The sequence below is a fragment of the Myotis myotis genome, unplaced genomic scaffold (assembly GCF_014108235.1).
Source record: "Myotis myotis isolate mMyoMyo1 unplaced genomic scaffold, mMyoMyo1.p scaffold_m19_p_16, whole genome shotgun sequence".
Taxonomy (NCBI): Eukaryota; Metazoa; Chordata; class Mammalia; order Chiroptera; family Vespertilionidae; genus Myotis; species Myotis myotis.
The window spans coordinates 23,304,536-23,327,716 of NW_023416320.1; the positions used below are offsets into that span (position 1 = coordinate 23,304,536).

Below are 23,181 nucleotides of genomic sequence, written 5' to 3' on the forward strand. Positions count from 1 at the left end.
AACAGAAGAGAAGGGAAAGTACATTATCAGTAAACCAGAGGCTACCCTTTATTGGTACTTTCCCTCAGGCCATTGTTACTTTCAGAAGAAGGTCATAGCATTCTTGGATGTACTGATGAGGTTCAGAGGTTAAGTAACATGCCCAGGGACATACAGCTAATGAGCAGGACATCCATGGATCAAGCACAGGCCTGCCTGACCTGAAAGCCTGCTATGCCATTATGAGCATGCTCTGATTCCTACTCAGATGGACAGTGAACTCCACAAAGACTCAGTCCTTTATGGAAGCAGAGAGGACCCAGTAAGAAGTCCCAGTGAAGCCAGAATTCTGATCTGCAAGAAATGAGATCTAGCAGTGATGAGTCTAGCACTTACTAGGGCACTAGTTGGCAAAACTAAAACACTGACTTAGAATACTTGGCCATGCATTGTTATGATAATAAGCTTCCCAGACAAACCAGGTAAATGGCAAAACATATCAAGAACACAATACAAAGGCCTGCTACAGCTTCTAAGAACCCTCTGCCAAAGGGGAACTTATCTTCTCCCATTCATTTTTTTCCTCCATTTAGGCCAAGGAGTGGCTCAGGCCTTAAACAGAATCCTCATCATTGTCAGACATGAAGAGGGACATTACAAGCACACTGAGTGCAAGGAACTTCTCTCTTTAGTCCCTTAGACATTCCTTGATGTCCCCATCTTTCTAAAGGAACATTTGTTTTTATTCCACAAACAAAAGATATGAACCAGGATCTATGTATATTACTACTGAGCAACACAATCTTCACTGTCTTAAGTCATGCATTCATTCCATCAGTATTTATTCAACCCTTTATGCACATGACATTGTGTTTGTCTGTGCTCAGCACAGAGGAAGCATAAGACCATGTATCTTTCCTTGTGGTGTTGAGGAGTGTTACATTATGTTCGGCTATATTTGAAGATTCAAACTGAGGAAGAGAGAAAATAGGAAGGTGGCAAGGCAAAAGAACCTTCCAATACTTCTGAAGATATTTAGGAAAGGAACAAGGAAGGGGTGCTCATTAAGCTCCATAGATGCCACAGACATCCACAGAACATACTCCCATGATGAGCCAAAACTCCCCAAATAAATAAATATATATATATGTTTATTATGAATATATCAGAGCATTTAATAAATTTCACAGTGTCAAATCATCCAAGTTAGAAATGACTCTTAAAAACACACACAAATATTTAGATTTATCACGGATTCAACTAACCATGAATCAAAATGGCACTCCTGAGAGGAGTCAGACAGTGTTAGAAATTATTTTCAATCTCCAGTGACCTGTACTAAAACTCCCTTTCCTCCTTGTTGAGATTCTTGCTTGCCCAGAGAAGTTAGTCTTACAAGTTTGCACAGTCTTTATCAAAATATCAAATTAAATGACACCCTCTAATCAAGACTCTAAGGACAGACTTAATATGGTCATGGTACTATTCCTGGGTTAGCAAAGGCATGAGAAGGCACTAAATAAACATAATAAAGTAGACTTTCACTCCAAAAAACTCAAACTGTAAGAGTTGTTCTAATGACAGAAATTGAAAACAAAGTCTTGGATGCCCTTCTTTTGCATTTCATTTGTATCAATTCAACGGGTATGTAAAATATTTCCTAGGAATATGGGATATTCAAGGGACAGTAACTGACATAAAGTTCTTAAAATTGTTTTGTTTTTGAAGATCTTTCACTAACCTTCAGAGATAGAGGAAGGGAGAGGGAAAGAGAGAAAAATATTGATGTGGAAGCAAAACATGGGTCCGCTGCCTCACATATGCCCCCAACGGGAGATTGAGCAAGTGGGGCATACGACCTGACCAGGAATCAAACTGGCAACCCTTTGGTGCACAGGATGACATCTAACCAAGTGAGCCACACCAACCAGGGCAAAATTTGTTTTTTAATTAACTAGACCACAAAGAAATCTGATTTAGTTCTTGCCAGTGCCTCCTCAGGAACTTCTGGTTCTGCTAAGAAAACCAGTTGCAACAGCTTCAGGCCAATAGTGTGACTAAACGAGGATGCAAAGTTCAGCTCTTACAGGGATGAGGAAACGTGAGAACCGCTTCTCAAAACACGACACTGTCCTATTTCCAGGACTGCAATTACCTAGAATCAGAGTTCTTATTCTAAAAAAGACAGTGGAGAAAAAGCTGTTCCTATAACAAACCTGGGGTGTCTATGCCATTCTTTGTTAATTTACTTTTATTTTTAAGCATGCAAACTTATGTTTAGCAAAGAGTGAAGGTGCAAGCAGGCAACTGTAGTGTTTTTTAAGGAAAAGAATGGATGTGTGTAAAGAAATGTACTAGGTTGTACATAACTTTGTGTAAGTCACTTTATCTCTTTGAACTTCAGTTTCTTTATATGTAAAAATATATTTTAAAAAAATATCACAGTGTCTTCCACATTCTAGGTATATGGTAATTATTAGTAGAATGTGACCTGAAGTAGAATTAAATCACCACGTGTGATTGCCACCATTCTTCATATTCATCATTCAGGTGATGCCCAGAAGAGGGCCTGTCCCCTCTAGCACATCACTTGATGACAATCCTTGGAACAAAGTTCTATGATCAATAAACCCAAGGCAACACTTTAGCCTGGAAGAAATAGGGGAAAGAAGGGTGGGGAGAAAGGAATGGTATAGAAAGAGGAGGAAGGGAGAAGTGTCCAGAAAAAAATGACCCAAAGGTTAGTTTCCACCCCCCCTTAAGTAAGTGAAATAAAAGCAGCCTCCTCTAGGTAGTGGTTACAAAGGGTGTGTTCACTTTGAGGAAACTGGTCAAGTTGTAACTTATGATTTGTGGATTTTTCTATGTGTATATTATACTTACATATAAATGCTTACTTTAAACGACTTTCAAAAAGAACTACAAGGACATTCTAACTCTAGCTCTAGGCAAAGGAGAGTTTAAATCAAAAAGGCCTGTAATAGCTCACTTCACCAAAGTGTACTTACAAGAACTCAGGTGAAAAGACACCATAATTCAAGTGTGAGAGATACAGATTAATAAGTCTAGCTCTGCTGGCAGAACTTAAACAACAATTTTGAACCTCAGTTTTCGCCTCTGTATAGGGAGTTCCTTAAAGAGGCATGTAGATATGAATAGGAAGTAATTTCCTCCCCTATTCATACTCCACTTTGATAAACCCTCCAGGTTAGAGTCCATACTAAGCCTTGTCATCTTAATATGGTGCCTGCAACAGGGTGGGCAGCATAATACATCTTTGCTGATAACCAGTTTCTTACCTGCTAGGGACCTGTAGTCTAAAGCAGAGAAGCAAGAAGAAAGCCATGAAAACAATTCATTTCCAAGGCCCTCCCCTAGCTGGTGGCCCCATGTTCTCCCAGTCACAGACAGTCACTCCAAATAGGCTGCTGTCCACACTGTCCTCTGAACAGGCTGCACTTCTTGCTGGTTGCCTTTGCTCACAGAAAGACCCCTTCATGGAGGAATGGCATCCCCTTTGCCATTCTTTGGTATCCCAGAAGCTTTGATTTTCCTGACTCTTGCCCTGTATTCTCTTCTTCCTAATTCTTATAGTCACTGTCTGAGCATTCCCTACCATTCAATGTCTTATCTAATGCTTCAGTTTAACTTTGCATATTTGTTTTCCTCACAGCACATTAAGTGCTCAACAAGTATTCAATTTTGATTGACTTGACTTAATTTTCGGAACACTGGTTCAGAATGCATTTAAATACTGCTCAATCAGTCTCATGTAAGAGGAGTAGATAAACCAGCAATGGACAAGCACATGACAAGACTGATGCCCGTGGCAGATATAAGTAATAGTTATCTTTCCCACTGAATTCAGGAGCCCTCAGAATCCTCAACACAACAGTCCAGGAGGCTACTACCAATTGACCTCAGTTGCCATCAGTTGACATCTATTCATCTCCCCCAGGAACAAATACCCTCCCAAATGACAGGCCTCCAAGACCTTATACCTCAGAACACACTTCCAAAATCTGCCCTAACATATGCACTATTTTCTACGTAATTCCTTAGTGCCCAGAACTTACATACAACTTACACCTCAAAACCAAAAAAAGATGATGTACACCCATAATCACCTGAAAAATTAATGACTAAAAATATTTTACAGAGAAAATACTTGTCTTCTTGGGGGGAAAATAGTGCATGTTTTATACCCACTTTAAGGAGAACAGTGGTAACATTAGCAGCTGTCAGAGTTACAAAATCAGAAGGCAGAGGTCATGTCACACAGGCTTTACACCCTCCCCCAAACCCATTTTATCTTATTTGGTTAATGTGGAACTGCTATTACTTAAAATTTGGAGAAATCCAAGAGCAGAAACCAAAAAGAAGAGAGACTGCCCATTTCAGCACGTCTCCCTCATCCCTCAGTATTATGAGGGCCCAGACCATGCCTGACCCTGCACATCCACCCATAAATAGCTCTGAATTCTCATGAAAGGACAGAATCCTCACAGAATTTTTTCGGGATATCCTCCTCCCTGCACCCCCGCCCCCAAACAATTCTCAGATCAAACACAACTGCCTCAGCAGAGCAAACGCTTCCACCTAGCAAGTCTGCCAATATCCAGATTCGTGCCTGAACACAAACAGATGACAATGAATCGTCAGCATCAGAGTAGCTACTAAGACAAACAGCCCATCTATATGGGTCTAGTAGGTCTTGCCATCAACAACCTCGATCTACCCTCCCTCCTATTTTTTGCAGCTTTCAAACAGAACGAAATGCTTGTTCCGGTTCCTGGCATCAGAGCCGTATGCCAATGGTTGGAGGAATGATCCACAAAGCCTCTGTCTGGTTCAGGTTGATGCCCTTTTCTGATAATAAGTGTGTTTCCTGCCCATCCTCTGACTTTCGTTATTAGTGGAAACACCATTACTTTACAGTAATGTTCTGTAATTGCTTACTGCTGAGCACACCAGCACTTTTGGTAGTGACACTTAAAAAGAAAAGGCTCTATTGATTATCAATAATGGAAAATGAGATACTATGTTATGCTGTGCCGTTCACTGTCATACCACATGTAACTTGGTAAAAATCCATCCCAGGTCTTCCTGATGAAAATTCACATTTTCAAAAACAAATGAATGGGAAACTATTTATCCACGAATAGGAGGCTCTTAGTTTGTTAAAGCAATCTATGAAGTTTGCTGATCAACATGTTAGTAATCCAGGTATTTATAAGCTTATAAAATGCACCAGCCACCTTTGGGTTTGTTTGTTTTTTACACCTGAACAGTAAGATACCACTGGCCATAAAACATTTGAAAGAAGGCAGATACACTTCTTCACCATTTGTAATGTCAAGCGACAATCTATCAACATGGATTGCATTTCTCTTTGTCAAATAAGGCTTAAACTTTAAACAGATGACTTCCTGGCTCGTTTTAGCCAAATATTACATTCACCCTGATTTAGGTAACATTTCTTTGGTTAATTTGGTATTATTTGGTTTAATTTGGCATCAGTAAATCTAAACACTGTGTACCAAGAAGAGTCTTTTTAAGCAAATAAATGTCATCATTCATATAGCATTAGTGAGATGACATTTCTTTCCTCAAGTGAGCTATTTTCCAAACTAGAAAAATTAAGTGAAATTTAAAACTGCTGTATATTTCTTACAAATCAGCTTCTAAAATATTCATTTTACAGTAAGGCCAGACCATGATAAAAACTTAGAACTAACCAGTCTGATAAAGGAAACTGTGGCCTAAAGAGATACTTAAGGAACCCGAATCACAAATAGCTGAGTTGGTGACAGAAAGGTATGGCTACCTGGCTCTGTCTGTGGCCCTTCTTTTTCAGGACTGTTTCTCAGCCTAAGTTTGGTTATTTTATGAACTTGAACTAAACATAAAACAAAATAGGAACTCAAAACAAGCAAGCATTTTTGGAATTTATTCATCCTTCATACACTTCACTAAATCAAGTTCAAATACATTTATGTTCATAATGTTACCATTGTAATTAGCTAGGTATTAATAATAGGAAAGAAGCAAAGGGGAGGTCAGACATTATAAGAGTGGTCATTTGGGCAGCTTCACCATGAAGCTGCAACCTAACACTCCCCAGGGAACCACCAGTCCTTTCCCTGCAAATCACTAGGGTCCAACAAAGGGGGAGATGGATGCATAGGCAATGAAGTTAGGGTGAGTGAGTATAGCACTTGCCTGTCAGTCTAGACTGGCCCAAAGATCATTGGCTAGAGGGGGTGGAGCCAATGCAAGCACAAGAAATCTACAAACAAAGGAGTTCTCTCTCTTGTTCCCCTGGTTTTGCTTCTGCTTCCTTGCACTCACCTGTGTTCCCTCCATAGCCATGTGGCCCTGGAAGCCATGTGATCCCACACACAATGGACTGCAGCTGGGACACAAACTAAGCTAGCCCAACGCTGGACTGGACTGGACAAATATGGAATGAAGACTTGGGGCAACACCTTTAATACTGTTGAAGACACAGCTGGACTTCTTCCATGGTGGCCTGGAGGGAGAGGGGACCTTGGAAACTCAGGGGTTTGGTTCCACACAAATAAATATCACTCATTCTCCCATGCGGGTCTCAGAAAATTCCTTTTCTCGTGACATCACAAGAAGCCCACTTCTACCAGCGACAGGTGGCAGCTCAGAGAGCTCCCCACCAATAACAATAATTAAAATAAATATTTTTATTTATTTCAGAGAGGAAAGGAGAGGGAGAGAGAGAGAGAAACATCAATTATGAGAGAGAATGAGTGAGACTCATTGATTAGCTGCCTCCTGCACACCCCACACTGGGGATCGAGCCCGCAACCTGGGCATGTGCCCTAACTGGGAATCCAACCATGACCTTCTGGTTCATAGGTCGACACTCAACCACTGAGCCAAGCTAGCTGGGCCCAATAACAATAATTTTTAAAAGACTCTAGTTCACCTTTTATTGCTGACTACTTGATTTCTTTGAACTCCATTGTTCTCATCTGTCAAATGGACTGAAGCCATTAGAAAGATAATATGCTAGGAATGATTTTCTGTCTTGTAAATGAAATGGGTAGTTTTACATTTCTAATTGCATCCGAATGGCCTGATGTGGCATTTCTTCCTCATACTCTTAGTTTAGGTCATGATTGCATATGTTTTGTTCATTTCTAGCCATTACAGCAGGTTTGTCTCTAGCAGCCTCTATTAATCATGCCAAAGGACTTGGCTAAGTAAACAGCATAAAAATTTTTTTCAAACAATGAAAGCCTGTCCAGCTCTCAAATAAAACAGGTCTCCATCCAGATCTAAAGTCTAGCCGGGGGTGGGGCATATGCCTAGGGGAAGGAAATGGCTGGCCTTTTGTTCCAGGCTGGTGAATCTGGAGTGCCTTCTGCACTTCCGTTCTTTTGATCTGCTGGCAAAGGCCCTTTCACAGCCCTGGATTGCCTCTCCTATGACAATGGAGTAATAATGGAGCTGTCAAAAGTAATTGAAATGTGCTTAAACCATGCATTTTATTATCCTTTAAAGACCAATTCCACTCCAAATGTTTGGAAAAGAGACATCCTATAACATCTTTAAGGGGAAGGGGGATTTCCCAAAGAAGACACACCAAAGGCCTAGTGGTAGAGCTAACATTAATGTAAATGCCTTTGAAATGCTCCTCTCTTTTGCTAGAGGTCCCTTACACTATTCATGTTAAACAGAAGACAAAGAGAGGGAGAGAGCTTTAACAAAAAGGCTATTATGGTGCTTGGCACAGGGGCCTCCAATAAACTGAGTTGACTATTTGACCCAGGGAAGGTTTCTTCTCAAATGCTTCAAAAGAAAGGTAAGGACAGCTTCCCTCTTCCTGTAACCCTCACTCTGAGAAAATGTACTCACTGGGTTATTAGGTATTTATTGAGCTACTTCTTAGTTGCCAGGCAGAGTTCTGGGCCTCAGGATACAGTCGTGGGTAAGATGTGGTCCCTACTCTCATGGAGTTCGCATTCTATTAGGGACAGCGATTCAGGGAAGACTTATTGAAGCAAATTATATGTATCAAGTCCAGTTTATAACTAGCATAGACAGGCCTGTTTATTGTCTAGTCAATACCTATCATTAAAATCAAGGATTACAGTGGCAAGATTTTAGGAGAATCAGAACGGGGCAAAGACACCTATTAAATGCAATTTTTAAATGCAGTAGATAATGTTGAATGTGTACAGGAAAGAACTACTGTATTACACAATGCACCCTTATTTTTTACATTAAAAATTAGAGACAACAACAATATGTTATCTCCAATAGTAAGAGGCGAGGAGAAGGAAATAAATCAGGGTAGAGTGATTGAAAATGATGAGAAGGTTGGCTAGGAAAGGCGGGTCTGAAGAGGTCATCCTTGAACATTGGAGTTGAGGCCAATATGGGCAGAAGGAAGGAAGTAGCCGTAAAGATTAGTCAGAAAGTGACACAAACAGAGGGAATGACAAGAGGCAGGGCCTTGAGGTGGGAAGTAAGAATGAGCTTGGAATGTTTGAGAAAGAGAAAAGGCCAGTGAGGCTGGAAAATAATGAGGGAGGTGGGGAAATAGCAGAGGTGCAGTAGCAGAGGCCGGCTGAGGCTAGTCTCTGAGGGCCTCGTAGATGGTGGTAACAAGACTTGGATTTAACTCCAAGTGTGATGGGCAAAGTTTGGAGGGTTTAAGGAAGGTTCCCACATGACGACAAACGGAGGCCAGGGTCCTCTCTTAACCATTACAACCTGCGTGTCCCAGCAGGTCCCCTCATACCCCACATTCAGTTTCCTTCAGGACAAAACAAGGGTCGTTGGAGAAAACTACCAGAAGTCCCATTCCTCGCTCATTCTGTGATTATCAAGGCTTTAAGAATTTAATCGCTACCAAACCCTGACATTTACTACAGGTAGAAATTCCAACCACTTAATATAGCATACATTGAATATTTCTTATATTGAGGAGCTAACTGAAAACACATCACTCCAATATAATATTGTTAACTATAAAACAAACTAGAGATAAGGACTGCAAAGGAATGTGAAAACAAATAATCGCTGTGAAAGTCATTGGAGATTGAGGAAAGTCTGCCACAGACTGGAGGAGACCAAGGAGCCATGAGACAAAATGCAGTGTGGGATCCTGGAACAGAAAGAGAAGCAATAAAGAACAGAGGGACTCCAAATAAAATCTGTTCTTTCGGTAATAGTGTTGTAGCAATGCTAATTCCTTAGTTGGAATAATTATACTGTGGTTATATGTTAACTATAGAAAAAGCTGGGTGAAGGCATAAAGAAAATCTCTATATTATTTTTAGAACTTTTCTATAAGTAGAAAATTACTCCAAAATAAAAAAGTTTTTTTAAAAAAAGACTCTTTTGCAGTCATGCAATTACTAGTGATTTATAGCTTTTAGACATATATTTCTATTTCTTATGTTTAAAACTTTATACTATTACTTTAAAAAAAAAAAAATCAAAGTTGGGCTCCGTATTCATTTGCCACCACTCAGATCACGGTCTTTTCCTGGAAACTCCTGCTGGAGAAAGTTGATGAAGAATTCACTTACAGTATGTCCCGGATGATGCCTATATGCCTTCCCCGTGATGGGCATAATCTGCATTCCCTTTCCGAGATGGAAAGTGCCTCCACCGTGGGTTAAGCCTCCTGCCAGGTTCACACTAGAGGAGCCATCATTCTCACAGGCCTCTGTGAGACAGAACTGGTAAAGGCAGGGAGGGCAAGAAGGACTGCTGGTGAAGATTGAAAAAAAAAAAAAAATCCCTTCCAGAAGAAAGAGATATCAGGACAAGAATGTATTCCACCAGCTGCCACCTCCTCCTGTGAGGCACTTGTCTACTGGCAGGCTCCCCTCCTCTCCAGAGCTCCAGGGAGGTGGTCCTCCCAGGGTGGGATGTGACTACAGCCCATAAACAGCACAAACTCTCACCCTAAGAGCTTGAGACTGCTGTAAACACATCCAATTCTGCTTTCCTGCTCCTTGGAACCACAGTCTGGCAATAGAGACTCTGAATTATTATGACAGCAAGAGAGAAAGCTAAGAAATAGAGAGAGGTGGAGGGGAGGGAGGCAGGAGAGAAGAATCGGTGGGCAAAAGGAAAGGAAATGAACTGAGAACTATTTATGTGTAAGCCTGTTTTCTGCAGCATATATGTCACCCATCTTCACCACCCCAACAACCTCATTCACTGTCATGGTCCTCATTTTATGATGAGTTGACCAAGGTTTAGGAAAGTGTAGCAGTATGTCCAAGTGTTTGGACTCTGCCTGAAGAACTCTTTCCACAAGATCATGGCCTAGTGAAGCAATATAGTCATCGGTGCTGTGTGTGTATGTCTGAGAAACAGCTTTGCTGTTACGTGCCACTGGTACGTGTAATGAAACCACCAACAGGCCCATGAGGCCGATGTCTATGTGATGTCAGGCTACAGGGATGGATGACCCTGAGAGGGACCGAAGACCTTGGACTCTGGGTCAAACTGCTCAAAACTGATTTCTGACTCCCAGACTCGCTGGCGGAGTGACTCTGGCAGTCACTTGTCCTCTCCAAACTTCATCTTCCTTTTCTCCACCTGGGATGCGAAAGCTCCCCCGCCCCCACCCCCTCTGTCTTCTGGTTAGTTGTTGCAGTTAGTGTTTGCAGCAAGCCCTTATACATCCAAAATGTCTTCGCAACCATTCCCTAGTTACTCTCCCCAAATGCCTGGCAAAGTAGGTCAGCATTATTATCATGTGATTACTTGACGGAGGATGAAGCAGATCTATGGCTATTAAGAAACCTTATCCACAGCTGTTCTGGGATAAGAGAAGTTTCTGATACAGAGCACAGACACCCCCACCCCGTGCCCCTACCCCCACCCTGAGGTGTGTGTGTGGGGGGGGGGGGGGGTGAGCCCAGATTAGTTTCTCCAAAATATTAGCAAGAACCCACCAATCGCAGGATCTACAGGCACTTTCCACCCCTAAAACATGAGATATAAAATTCTGAACAAACTCTTAACTTCAAATATGTAGAACACAGGATCACAGCAATAGGTCATCCTTCCACATTTTGCATCAAAAAGCTGATTTCTACTTTCCTTGGCCTATTTTAAAATTGCACTTACAGCTTATAAAGTAACATCCTGGTGGGTGCACTTCCTGGCAGTAATGACTAGTAAAGACTTCAAGCAAAGCCCAGGAGCCTGGAGCTCCACTGACCAGGGTCATTAACAACAAGGGCTCTGCCACTTTCCTAGTAAATGCTAACAGGTGCTCCTTTTATCTGAGGATCCTGGGGCATCGTGCACATGCCATTCATTAAGTGTCACGAGGCCTCTCAGAGACAGACCCAAGGAGACACATACTGGGGCATCTTATTCACCAAAGAGAGAAAAGAGCAGCCCGTTCATACACTTGATAGTGACAACAATTTTACTGGAGGATGTCACTATGAACACTAGTTAGACATCTGTCATCTAGATGCTTTCTTCTGAGCATCATTCCCTCATTGGCAAAATGAGGATAATAAGCACCCATTCAGCCAATTTTACGGGGTTGGAGTGAAGATCAAATGATGGAACAGATGTAAAGATGCCGAGCAAACTCTGATGTCCACACAAATAAAAGGCATTTTTCTGTTTCCTAACCAAACCTAGATTTGAGGCAGAACATGCCATCTCCAGACACTGTGCCCTCCACAGGGAGCCTTTCTTCCAAACAGCCTGGGCATTATTTATATAAATGCAAATTCTATTTCTTCGTCCTTGATCCCATTCCCATAGGGCACAGGAGAAGACGAAGAAGAGAAAGCGAAACGAGAATGAGAGCATATAGATGCAAGTTATCCTTGATTATAATGTTTGCATACATAATCAACATTCAAAAAACTTTTAATCTGCCTGGAAAACATTCACGATAAAAGAAATAGAACTATACATTCAAACTCCCCATGGGATTATCTTGCTTTACAGATTTTTTTTTTAAACCCAGTTACAATTACTGTAGCTTTAAAAGTTTCACTTAAATCCTTGTAAGAACTGTAAACGTTCAATTGCCAACTGGATTTGCTGCCAGAGGAGCTAATCCACTTTGTTTCAGGGGAGGCCGCTGCTGGAAAGGAGATGTCTTCCGGAAACCGGCTTGGGGTCTCCTGAACCACACAACCCTTAGCTCTTCCACACCAACAGGCCTTCCTGCAATCCCCCAGGTCTCCCTTCCTAAAAACAGGGGATGCCCCACTCATTGGAAGAGGTCAACTGGTTTTATCTCTCATGGTCTAATGTAACATAAACCTGACAATATGCTTTAAAACATATACAGTATTCTCCCAAGGAGAGACTCTAATAAGAAACTATCAGAAGTCAGGACTCCAAAAGAACAGAGATGCAAATTGCTGTTACTAGAATTGGTTGGTAGCCAACTTTGGTTTCATGGAGAAATTTTTGCTAACAACTTTTCATGAGCATGAAAGTTATGGACATCTACCATTTGGGGGGCCTCGTAATAACTGTCCCTCTTTCCTACGACTGCGGAATTCTTCATGAGGAGGAGGACAGTGTTTGTTTCTCAATATAAAAGGAAAAAAAGGTCAGCTCCTCTCCCCACTCATTCCCCTAGGCCAGGTGGGGTCAGACATAGAACCTAAGGTGGCCAATCAGAAACAGCACTCGGCCGTGGCACTGCCCAGCATCCAGGGTACCTGGGCTGCTTCTGACCAGGATCCAGTCAGGCTTCCAACCACTATTTCCAGCCGAGTCCTAACCATCTTGCCAATGCTGTGAACTGTCCAAAATTCTTCAATAATTTCTTTGTCTGGTGGGTTCGCCCAGAGTCAGTTTCTATTGTCAGCTGTAACGAACATTCACAGGACTTATCACAGAATAAAGAGCAACATTTTCTAATACTAATGCTGGGTGGGACTTTGGATATTTCTTATATGCTTAATTGACTTAGAGAAGCAACAGGAAGTAAACGGTGCCTTCCATCTCTGTCCCCTCCCCCAAGTATAATCTGGACTAAAACTCTACATAGTAAGTCCTTTGAAGATGATTCTGATGAGGCATCTTGGGTGCTCAGTGGGAAGGAGCTCCACAAGCAACCAGTGTTAGGGGACACGTTAGAGGGAGAAGGAAAGCACAGCCATCACTGACATATTGGGGAGTAGGAACCATGGGGCTCTGGTCCCAGAGCAGCCTCGGTTGTACTCAAAGGAGGCCCTTGGATCAGAAGTGACATCCCATGGGAGCCTGTGAGAAATGAGCAATTTCAGACTCAAACTTAAATCTACTGACTCACAATCTGCATTTTAAGAAACTAAGTAGTTACTTCATATAGCCCACTCTAAAACTGCCTGGTTTGGGAAAATTTTCTTTTTCTGTCTCTACTTAAAAAGTGACTGTTCTCTCTGTGCATGACATTGGGCTAGAGTTTTTAGAATATGGACAAGGAGCGACCAATTCGATCTATAGTTCACACACAATTAAGAAATTTCCTTTCTATGTCATCAGCTACCCTCCAGAGCAACTGTCTATTGGGGGTGGGGGGTGGGAGTATTTTGCTGCTAATAAAAGCCAACTGAGTAGAATCCCCTTTAGGTTGTATGGCTAACAGAAGCTAGAAGAAAATTATCTGTCTACTCCTTTATACATCTTTCCAAATCTTCTGAGCAAAAAGGCAATCAGCAGTTGCCAGCAATTACTGGGCGAGGTGCATACTACTGATCTCCTTGGTGACATCGTGTACTTTGGGAAAAATAATTATCACTAAAGCCAAAACAGGTAAAGTAGGGAACCCAGAGAAACAATGGCTTGTGCACGACAGACCTGGAGGGAAGAGAGGCAGGGAGAAAGGAGAAATCTGGTCCAGTATGACTTGAAGGATATAAAACCTAACCCAAGCTTGATAAAGATTAGGCAAAATCAACACCCCTCTCTTCTGCATACTGGAGTCTGCCAAGTCAAAGGGAGTTTTTATCAGAGATAGGAGTGATTAATAAAGCCTATAAGTAAATGGTTCTTGAAATGTACACCATTTCTGACATGTAATGGGCTCACTACGGGACGCCCAAAGCTCTGCAGCTCATTTCCCTAATGAACTAAAACACCCAAGTTAGGGTCTGTTAATTTTGGTGCCGAAATGATTTTCATTATAAACACAGAGACATGTTTCCCTGGAGGAAAATATCCCAAAAGATGGATGTGAAATCTTTTAGATAGGAAGGGACTACATGCAGGCCAGCCCCTGCCATAGTGGGTATCTTCAGATTAGAAATGGGGATGCTTTAACAATTCGATGCCACTCCCCCTCACTCACTGTGTTCCATGGCTTTGCTCATATGGCAGGAGAAGGCTCATGAGCTACCAGGGCAGGAGCTCTGTCTGTCTAATTCATCATTCTTTCCAGGGCATTTCATCTAGCCCTTTGTTGAAAGAATGAATGGATTGATAAACCAAAAAAATTACTATAATGGGGGAAACTTGGCAGCATATTTCAGAGTTAGAGTAGAAGTTTGCAGAGAAAAGTAACTTGCTCTCAACAAGCCTGCAGACAACAGGTAACCACAACATCATCACATTCCCTAAGCCTTTCCCAGTTATGGAAGGCACAAGAGTCCAGGTCCAGGAGAATATATCTGACGTTATTTGGGCTTAAAAACAAAAAACTGCTTCCATCCCTAGGTCCCCAGTATCTTGCAATAACTATCTCCTACGTTGTCTCCATTCGCATCTTCATTTTAAAATTAAGGACACTGAGACCCAAAGAGTTAAGTGATTTGCCTCAGGTCCAAATCAAGTCCACAGAGCGCCTGGGCTAGACCGCAGGCCAGCCAGCACCTGGTCACCTGGTCACCACAGATTTCTTTTCCCTCCAGCACAGCAACACTCAGCTTCTAGGGGGAGCTGGGAGCCTCTTCATAAGAACCTAATCAACGGCCTCAGTGCAACTGTCATGGTGAACTTGGACCCTGCTCTCTAGTGCACCTGGTGGTAGAACTTCTTCTTTTCTCAATCCTCTGCCTCTTCTTGCATTTAAAATATTTTGGAAAGATTTATTGGCCTCAAATGGATCTAGGATGACCATTACTTTATGGCCTGTCATCCTAGGAGTGAGGATCCAGAAGAGTTCCTTTTAAGGTGAACCTGGTATTACCCCAGATAGAACCTCCTCTTCAATGCCCTTCCTGGCTGCAGTTCAGACAAGCTCCCCCTACTGTCCCGCACCTGCCATTTCATCCTTCAGGCTATCACTAATGCAGAGTCCAGGCTAGGTGCAGGGACGGGATGGGGTGGGGGGTAGCGGGGAGAGGTTGGGGGTTTGCCTGAACATGAATCCATAAAATGTCATTTATTGCAAAAAAAAAAAAAATCAACTAAATTCAAATATCTAAATGCAATAGCTCATAAATATAATTTGTTTCTGGGAAACTGGGTTGGGGGGAGGGGTCACTGAAGCCAGAGTCACACTATAGGAGGTGAAACAGAATAAAGATCCTGCTTAAAAGAGTCATACCCTACAACATGCTTACGGAAAAGGCTTTGCCTATAAACATCTTAATTTACCTTCTAGTGGGATGGATTTCTAAATTTTCCTAGAGAGTCCAGGTTATTGAAAATAACAGCACCATTGATGTCTCTTGGTTAAAGACCTGCCAAAAATTCTAGAAGGAAACTAGCAACTAAAGCCCTGAATGTCACAAAGTATTTCATCAATCTCACCTCAGAGGCTTCACCCCAACACTCCAAAGTCCAGGTGTTTATATGTGCAATTTATAACTCCTTCAACGAGCCCTCTTTTGGGTTGTCTGCCTTGTGGGATATGCACGGTAATAACTATGCCCTACACAAGAAAACCATTGATTTAAAATATCACCCAGAGTACATGCAGAGTTACGGACACTGCTACCTTATAAATTTCACTCACGGATTTTCTTAGCTATACCTATTTGGCTGTCATCTTTCATGAAGTCCCAACAAGCACTAAAAGTACTGATTTGTGTTGCATCAGAACGGTTTAAAACAAAACAAACCATCTCACTGCTTGAGGAATCTTCCCTTTTATGCCACACAGACCCTGTAATATTTCAGAACACGTTGCCAGACAGCTCACCTTAGTTCCCACAAGCACCTCATTAAACTTTATTCTGACTTATTTTAATTGGATTTTCAAAAATATTTTTTTATTGATTTTTTAGAGAGAGGAAGGGGGAGGGATAGACAGATAGAAACATCAATGATGAAAGAGAAACATTGATCTGCTGCCTCCTGCACGCCCCCTACTGGGGATCGAGGCTGCATGTGCCCTGACTAGGAATGGAGCAGTGACCTCCTGGGTTCATAGATCAATGCTCAAACACTGAGCCACACTGGCTAGGCTTTTAACTGGATTTTTAAAGCTCAATTTTCTTGCACACAACAAAACTGGTCTCTGAAAATTCCCAGTTTCTCCTTACAAGAAATGACCATTGCATTCACTGCATTCAACACACATCAGGCCAGACAGATGTGTGTTGGCCCACTATAAGCCATTATAAGCCATCTGAGCAGCGAAATCATGAACTAAGTCAGCTGTAGCCCCTGCCTCAAGGAGTTCATACCTTCACCAGAGATGGTGGGCAGAGGGGGCAGTGTCATTTAAAATAATCCTATATAATAAAAGGGTAATAAGCAAATCAACTGAATGGTGGAACAACCGGTCACTATGATGCACACTGACCACCAGGGGGCAGACACTCAATGCAGGAGCTGCCTCCAGCCTGTAGGCCCTGATCGCCAGATGGGTAACGGGGAACTAGGGGTGGGTGGCAGTGGACGTGGGCAGCGCCAGATCAAGGCCCCCGCCCCACTGGTCGCCCCACCGGTCACCCCACACACAGAAGGCGACTGGCGGGGGGGCGGGGCCAGTGAGCGGGCAGAAACGGCCAACTTCTCGGTCCCTCCCCCTGGCCGGCAGGCTCCGATCGTCCACTGGGCCTCTAGTTATAGTAATAATAACAAAAACAACATACTCTGAAACAGTGATGTACCCATTTAGTCTGATTACAAAAGCAGGAAGCTACTTCTATCAGATTCATTTGCAGGCAGGGTCAGCGGCTATGTGGGCATGTGACCCATGCAGTGACACAGAAACCCTGTGCTCACCGAAGGGTCCCTGGCTTGGTTCAATGCTCTCCTGTGTCTTGAGATTCTTAATTTTTGAGCCAGGGGCCTGCATTTTCACTCTGTGCTAGACCCCATGAATTACGTCCTTGGTCCTGCTTGCATTAGTCACTGGATGATGGACAGCTCTCTTTCGCGTTGGCCACCAGGGTCAAAGGAGAAACCCTAGAAGCAAAACAGGGGATGTCCTTTATTCAGTACAGCCTCCAGCTGAGAAGGCAACTTCCTTCTTAGTGAACAGGACTGATATGAAAGCTGCCTCAGATCTTAACTGCGTGGGCACCTTCCTTATCATAAATATCTTACACCTTTGGAGTTGGCAGATGACATCTGGTCAACAGCCTCATTTTGCAGGTGAAGAGCCAGACGTTTGGGTGACTCATCAAAACATGCACATTGGTTCCAATGAACAGTTGGAAGATAGCTAAAACCAAGGCCACTGTTCTGTCAACGACTCTAAGTTCCATTTGATGAGTCCAAAGAACCAGGGCAGGAGTTTGTCTGGCTCATAACTGGAAATTGGAACCTATGCACAGTGCCTGGCATTCTGCTGGCATGTAGTAAATATATGGTTGAATGCATGCATGTATGCATGAATGAATGATGAGTCAATGAGCAAAACAGGCAAAATAAAATCTCACTAAGTGCAGAATCTAAAAATTCTGGCTTTGGTTAAACTTCCTCAAGAAGTTAAAAAAAAAAATCAATCTTTTAAGGAAGGAATGCCTCTCTGGAAAAACAAGGATCGCCAAAAATAATAATAATAATAATAATAATGATAATAATAATAATATGAGCAATTACATTTATTTAGAACACAACAATTGAGGGAAACTGAACTGGCAATTGGCTCAGATCTCACATCCAAGAGAAATTAGCAGTAACAAGTCTCCTGCCCCATAGTGCTCGACGATGGGGAACCTCAGGCGGCCTGCGTGGCTGTCAGACATGACTGGAGATGCTTGTGCTCAGAGCCCACAGGGTCTCTTGACACATCAGTCAATATTCCAAAAACAAGAAGAATAAACCAATGCATCACAGAGTAGGATTTTCTTTTAAGAGAAAAGTAAAAGTGAGACCATTTCTTTATGGAGCAAGCACTTGTGACATAGATTAAAACAGGCACACAAGGCCAAGGACTTTGAGTTATGCTCCCATTAACACAAACCAAAAGCCCAAGGCCAAATCGAAAACTGAAATAACTGAGCCCCAGGTTGATTAAATAAACCTCCTTTATGATGGATCACTTGAGCTAAGTCTGAATCCGTCCTGGTCTTGGGCTATGTCAACTGAGGTGCTAATGGAGGCATAAACCTCCTAAGTCCCTAGGAGGAGGAAATGAGTTCATGCATGTGCAGTGCCTAGAAGAGGGTTGGGTATACAGTAAGTGCTCAATGAGTGCAGTCTGTGTATGGATTAAGCCTGACTAAGCAGTGTTCTGTTTTGCAGTGTCTATGATGCTGAGCTCAAGAAAGAGCTACTGCATGGAAGGTAAAGAAACAGACATAAAATACAGACACTAGACACAAGCCCCAAAATGATCTACAGGTCCTGGCAGTGTGGCTCAGCCAGTTGGGTGTCGTCCCGTGCACAGAAAGGTTGTTTGGTTCAATTCCTGGTCAGGGTCCATACCGGGGTTGCAGACTCGGTCCCTGGTGGGGGATGTGCAGCAGGCAGCTGATACATGTTCCACTCTCACGTAGATGTTTCTCTCTCTCTCTCTCTCTCTCTCTCTCTCTCTCTCTCTCTCTCTCTCTCTCTCTCTCCCCCCTCCCTTTCTAAAAACCAATTAAAAATCATAAAATATTAAAACAACAACAGGCAGGTGACCTAAACATAGGTCATAGGAAGCGTCACATTCTGAGCACTTCCCCAATCACTCCATGCACAAATATGAACATGCTATGCAATGTGAAAGACACAGGTGACACAACAATAAACAATACTCATGGTCCTCCCATTGTCATACTCACAGACTAGCCAGAAAAGCAGTTATTAGACATGAACTAGGAATTTAATATTTGTTGAAGAAATGAACCGATGAAAAATAATGACCAAAAAAAAAAAAATCAAAGAATTATACGTAGACTCAACAGATTTTTTTCTGGTAAGTCACCATGCCTGAATCCCCAGAGCTGTTCCTATCAGGGCCATAGGGGATGGGTTGAAGCACTGAGCCAAAGATGAAACCTACCCAGCTGTTTCTAACTGCAAAGCTTGCACAGCCACAGTAACATGCTTGTCTCCACATGGATATCTGTCTGTAGCTATGTGCTTGCTAGGAGCCTGGAAGAGTTGACCAAATGGGGGCTCTTGTCATTAATCAAGAAGGACGAGATTTCCTGTCACTCACTGCCATCCCTCTCTCCCCAGCACAAGCAGACTAGTCAATGTTTTTGAGATGCTCACACACTGAGAGAAAGAGATGAAACACCAAATAAAATCTGGAGTCGGGGTGGGAAGGCACCACTATTGACAACCAGCATTTCTCCCCAGGCTATGAAGACAGTTCTAGGCATTGAATGCAAATTAATTATTTGACCCATATATCCAAAAGACTAGGACATTTACACACACACACACACTCACACACACAGACTTCTCATTTCTGATAGACTGATATCCTTGAATATCCACATGTGGTCCATCCCCACCCCCCAAAATCGTTTGTAGAAATGGATTAGGCTAGAGGCTGTGGGAGTGGAGAGGAGGCTGTGATGGCAAAATGTCTATGGAGATAAATATGTATTTCTATATTTATATAAGTAACATGACAAGTTGACAAGTCCTCAGCAGCCGAGCAGATTGATATATGGGTACATTTCCTGTGCACACACTGCAGGGAAGGCGTGATTAGGAACAGGCTAGAATGTAATATCAGGACTTGATACATCTTTATAAATTACAAGCTACATTGATATATATGGGTGAGTGTGGGGCGGGGAGAAAGGGAAGGAGGAAGAAAGGGGGAGATTAGGAAGAAGAGAGAAGAAAACACCTGAGGGCAGGTATTAGGTAGCGATCTGAAGAAGAAAAAGCCCATGGGTTAATGCATTTACTTAATCTATTTTCATTAAGATGTTACTCCCTATGCACGAACACACAATTTTCAAAGCCAAAGAAATTTAAATTATTTTCCTTTGAAATCCTGTTGTTTTGCTGAAACCCACGGGCCCACGAAAGAGCTCCGGTAGGTTCTGTGTTAGAAGCTTTTTGGTGCTTTAACTTCCTTTTACTTAAGCTGGTGGGACAAGAAGTTATTAGAAACTTCAAAGTTTTTGTTTGCAGGTTCAAGGTAATCAGACCTCAGCTTAACCAACATGTAGACCAGGAAGCAAGCCCTTCATGCTGATTGCACTGAGCAGTCCCCTGGGTAAATCCAAAAAGGTGTTTTGTTCATTTGATGATAAGGCTAGTTTGGAGGCATTGAAAGCCGCCTTAACTGGTATCTAAATCCAATTACCAAGTCTGGGAGCAGGGGAGAAAAGCTACAGGGTACCATCACTAAAACTGCTCCTACAGTGGCGAGCTGGCATGTAAAAATGCGAGTCCCACTCACAACATTCACGTGGTCCTGACTGCCTCGCCCGGGCTCATGGGTCTGGCACACCCACATCTCTGGATGGCTCACTCCACCTGCCCCTTTTCTTCTATTCAAACATGAACCATGGCCTGATCCTGGGCTTTCACTTGGGCACAAGCCAGTTGCCAAAAAACACATCGAAATGGTTATGAAATCCACAGCTCTGCTCAGTCCTAGGGTTATCAAGATGACACAGAAAATACTTTTATGACTGTCAAGATTATGATAAAAATGAAAACATAAAATGGAAGATCTTGGATTCTCATCCGTGGACACCCAAAATCCAGTTGTGGAGCTTGTGAAGCCCAGAGCCAGCAGTAGGGGCACAGCAGTACAGAGAGGCTGAGTAACGCTCAGGGACACTCTGCAAGGAAACAAAAGGAACACTCCTAACATTCATCCCCTTGCTCACTCGATTCCAGCCACATCAAACTTCTTACTGTTCCCTGAACATACTGCTCCTGCCTGCCTCAGGGCCTTCGCACTAGCTGTTCTCAGTGGTATGTTCTTCCTCAACCTTCACAATATTGGCAATATTCTATACTCACCTTTCACCTCAAGAACCCTCCCTTGGAGAGGCCTCCTGGTCCTTAGTAAATCCAGTCACTTTCTAGCACATCAGAAACTTTTTTTAATTCTCTGCATAGCCTTCACTATTCTGGGATATTTTCAGCTAAGCACTGGCTCGTTTGTCTGTTTATTTTGTCTGCTGGATATAAGTCTCAGGAGAACAGGATCCTACTTGGTCTTATTTACAGCTGCATCCCATGTGCCTAGACCAGGTTTGGCCCATTGTAAGTAAAGAACAAATGAAAGAAGCAGTGCATGGCACGGGGCACAGAAAGATGATAGACTCGCCCCCTCTATTGAACTCAGGCCACTATCCCATTCTGAATGTGTCACACCACAGGCCTCTTCTTGCTTTGTTTTCAAATGACAAGTCCAGACTCCTGTTCCCAGGCCTGGTGGGGTCCTGCCTTCTGGCTTTGCTTCACCTCCCTCCTGGCTCCAGCTCTGGGAACCTCTGCCTCAATCCTACCAGCAAAACCTTCTCCCCTGTCTGGGATTCTTGACAAAAGTTATCTCTCCCATCCAGAACAGTCTGTGCCTTCTCCTTCAACATGCATTGCTTCAGCACGAGGTTTTGCAACCCCTTTGATCTGGACACACCTGTAAATTTTCAGAACCGCCCCCCTCCTCAAAACACACACACACACACACACACACACACACACACACACACACACACACACACACACACAGAACAGGATTAAGGAGAGCTTTTGGGGGGTTTGTTTCCCTCCATCTGTTTCCCCAGAGTGCTTAGCAGTAAACATCTGAAATGAAAGAAAAGGCATGTTGCTTGCCTGCAGGAAGAGAAGGGAGAAGCCATCCACAGAGGCAGAACACAGCTGACTTTCTAAGACAAGAATGGGGGAGGCACAGACCCTGGTCTCAGTGAAGAGAGCAGAGTGAGCCTGGGGAGTCACAGGGGGTGGAGAGAGCCCCCCTGGGCTTCTATTGAGACCAGGAAGTGACTTCCCATTAAGCTTTATTGTGGAAGCTCTAGAGGCAGAGCCTACTGGGAAATTCCCTCCAAGGAGTGTCACACGCCATTTGCCTTCCTTCTCATCTTGAAGACCAGCTTTGCTTTCCTCTATCTCTTTCAAGGGCTCCTCCTTTCAGCTCCTTTCTACTGAATGAAAGTGGGAATGCAGTGACTTCACAGGAAGCCAGCCAGCTGGGCGCTCAGAACACCCAGAACTGGTCCCACTTCCGCTCCCTCCTCACTGCACAAGGGTACACACCTGAAGCAAGCACTATGGTCCAGAACAGCGGTGGGCCCTCTTCTGTTCTTTTTTTGTTTTGTTTTAATTTTTTAAAGTGCAGAACAGGGTGGGGAGGGGGAGGAAGGGGGAGGAGATAGGGGACATCTGTATCTGTAATTATGTCAACAATAAAAAATAAACTTTTATTTTTAAAGCACAGAACATTTTCCTCCACAAAAATAGTACGTATTAACTCAAGATATAAAACTGACTAAGAGCAGAGGTTGGGAATCTCAAAGCCACTCTAGCCCTTTCTCCCTGACTTGGTCCCAGACACGTGTCCACCCTACAGAATGTTTGGGATTCAGCAGAACACAGCTTAAAAAGCATCGTTCGGGAGGAAACAGGAGCTTCCTTGTCCAAACAGATTTGGGCTTGAAAATCTGCTCTGTTGCTCTTGAAAACTCTCTGCCTGTTTCCTCATCTCTAAAATGAAGACCTCCAAACCCCCTACGATTGTGGAGAGAATCCAACGGATGTGGGTTAAAGAGGCCTTCCACCCCGGAGGCTCTCAGAAACAACGCAGCAGTTAGTGAGGGCAGGGCCAGCGCTGTCACGGCCATCCTTAGGTGTCCTGTTTCTACTTCCCCGTCCTCCCACCCTTCAAACCCAACTTTTTTTTTCTGC

At 43.1% G+C, this 23,181-nt stretch overlaps 1 protein-coding gene across 3 annotated transcripts in view; it reads right to left on the reverse strand.

Moving 5' to 3' along the window:
* EXT1 (exostosin glycosyltransferase 1) overlaps window positions 1-23,181 on the reverse strand; it is a 263,546-nt gene that overhangs the window by 88,643 nt on the left and 151,722 nt on the right. The window lies entirely within an intron of this gene.